Below are 3,202 nucleotides of genomic sequence, written 5' to 3' on the forward strand. Positions count from 1 at the left end.
TAGTAGGGTTACTATATTTAGATTGGGCTATTTATGGCAAAGGGCTAAAGTTGGTTGGGTCACTAACCATAGTCTATAAGACTCATATATGTATAATTACTTGGGCTCTATAAATAAATGTATTTATAGCTATAGTGGACTATGACATTTTGATATTATCATAATAATAGATTATATGAAAGTATATTGTCACAAGCCCATAGCGAAATAACTATACTTATAATCATCCTACTAAAATAACTAATAACAAAGATGAGCCCTTACGATATTTATATTTAAAAAAAACATTTTAATATTACTTAATAAGGAAATAACCCCTTATTATATTTAAAAGAACAGTAGGGAAATGCGGGGTGTTACACGTGTTCCGCTAGAGGGTTCCGTCCATTGGGCGGGGGAGTGTGGCGGTGCAGAGTGTTCCGCCAGGGTGATCCGTTGGTTCATTCTGGGTTCTGTTTCCAGTAGCCATTTTATTGATCTGTTGTCTTGTTGATTCATCCTTGATTTTGGAACTTGTCTTGAATATGTTGTTGTGTATTTCACCTTAGTTATGGAGTATTTATTCATGTCCTTTGGTTCATTTATCTAGATTTGTTGAGTTAGTATTGTTGGTTTATTCATTTGCTCTTGTCTAAACATATATCTACTGTGTTCATTTCTTGAGTTGAGAAATGTTGGTGGAATAATTCTTGGGAGAATGAGTCTGAGTTTGGTATGTGGAGACTTTGAGTCTTTTGAGTATCTCTTGGCTTGTTGAGGGTGAACTAACTGTGGGCTTTGTGCCTCTATGGAACTAACTGTGGGCTTCGTGCCTCTGTGGAACTAACTGTGGGTATCATTTGCCTCTGTGGTAATGGGCATCATATGCCTCTGTGGTTGGGCTTTGTGCCTCTGTGGTTGGGCTTTGTGCCTCTGTGGTAATGGGCTTCGTGCCTATGTGGTTGGGCTTTATGCCTCTGTGTACTAACTTTGGTTTGGTGGTTTGGTATGAGGGATGGTATGGTGGCTTGGAGGTTGGGATTGGGAATTATTTCTTGGTATTGTGTATTTGTTGGTTTCCTTTGTAGTTACTCGGTTCAGTTTGTATCTCAGTTGATATCTTGTTAGTTTATTGGTGATTATTCTGTTGAAGTTATGATTCAGTTGGTATCTCGTTATAGACTCGTTGTCTTGTATATTCGTGTTGGATATTGGATTCATTTGGAAGAGTCTTGGTTTGTGACTTATTCAGCTTATTGTTGTTGAGTCTCTGATTTAAATAAAGAACAGTTCGTTGGTGTGTATATTCTATACGTGTGTGTAAACCTATTTACAAATCATATTATACTATGTATTTTCTCACGAGTGTGAGTGGTTGGTTGCTTAGCATTCTTTTGCTAATGTTTTCCTAAACTATTTTCTAGGTATGGAGTAGTCTGAGCCGAGAGCGCGATAGAGATAGTTCTTCTATTTGCTATGCTTAGACTAGTACTTGTTTTAGACTTTTGGGCTTGTGTGCCTTAGTATGGATTATGTATTGATTCTGACAGCTATCTTTATGTTTTTGGATTGATGTTTTGTGGATTTTAGCCTGTGCAACTAGGATTGGTTTAACCTAGATGTGGCATGACACCCATTAAGGTTTTAAATGCTTCCGCTTTGTGATTGTGTTAAGTTCTGAGATTTATAGCTTTTGTATTTAAGTTATGCCTGTCTCAGCGTGAAAAGTTGGGGTGTCACATTACTAATCAAGAATAAAGTATTTTTTACTTACAAGGGAAAATGTAATACTTTTACATTTTGATATAAATGTTAAGCCTGCCATCATGACCCATTTGTCATTTCTAACCCACCATCCCAAACGCTTTAGATATAACCCTACCCACTGTTGCAAACCTACAATAAATCAATGGAATAGAAGAAGGCGAGAGGGGAGAAAAAATGGGAGGATCGAAGATGAAGAGCTAGTGGTCAGAGATGATAATTGTGGGTTCACTCGTTTCATGACTTGGGTTGGTTATTTTTTCATTCTTGTTTGTTTTTTTCTCTTTAATTTGTGAATTAAAAATTTTAGGTTTGTTGTGTGTTTTGAGTTTTGAGGATGGAGATGAGTTCCTTGGATTGGTAGTATTTTCATTGTTTTTTTTAACCTTTTTTTGTTAATAAAAATATGTGGATTTTGGGGATGAAGAGGAACACGTTGTTGTGGAAAGTCTCAAATATTAAAAATGTTCAAGGGTAATCAGGGAAAAGATATGAATTGAAGACAATGAAATAAGGTAGAGTAGAAACACTTATCTTGGCAGTGTTTTAGGGTAATTAAGAAAGAAGCATAAGAGTAGAATAGTCCAGCCCGCTCAATTTTTTTTTCCCACTTGCCATGGAAAACAAAGTACCAGGTCCAAGCTCAAATTTTGTTTTCCTCGAATATGAGGAATTAGTTTTCCAATGGAAAATAATTTCCATGAACCAAACATCAAAAAACAAGCTTTTCCTTAATTTTTAGGAAAACACTTTCCTTGGAAAATATTTTCCATCCAACCAAACACCCCCTTAGTGTTTAGTCTTGTAAAACCCCAACTTTGTAATTGGCAAATTATTATGGTAAATAGATAGGTTAGGTCTAATGCTAGTCAGTGCGTTGATTGAAGAACAGAACCTGCACCAAAGCTTTCTGAATTAGCCGTTGAGAACTACATTGCCTTATCTATTACAATTGGCAAAGTAGTTTCACGACCTGATGTTATACAAGAATAGCCCTATCTCTCTTTAATACCTCAAGAGTAAGGCAATAATCAGTTCTATGTACATTTGATATCTTGGAGTTACATGTCTTACAAGTTCAAAGTATTATATATATTAAAAGGGAAAGGAGCGACATCAACAACAAGACTAAGAGATTTGAATATCAAGAAATGCTCTAACTTCAATTTACAAAAGAAATACTCTGAGAAACTATCTTCTCGAGATACTACTAATGATATGAAGTTTAAGTAGAAACTTGAGAATAAACTTTACAAAGTCTTTATCTCTTGGACCGTAACAAATACAACCGTGGCGCAGTGATGTGTGAGTCAGCGAGACGAACAGCAACAGTGTGTATCTCCAAAAGGTATTTTGAACTGCTAAAGCACAGATCTCTAGCCTCGATGACAATCCTCTATAGCTTTATCAGATTGGGTTGTACCGTGTGGAGTATATCACATATTGGGTTGAGAATGTG

Source organism: Ipomoea triloba, chromosome 12, assembly GCF_003576645.1.
Source record: "Ipomoea triloba cultivar NCNSP0323 chromosome 12, ASM357664v1".
Taxonomy (NCBI): domain Eukaryota; kingdom Viridiplantae; phylum Streptophyta; class Magnoliopsida; order Solanales; family Convolvulaceae; genus Ipomoea; species Ipomoea triloba.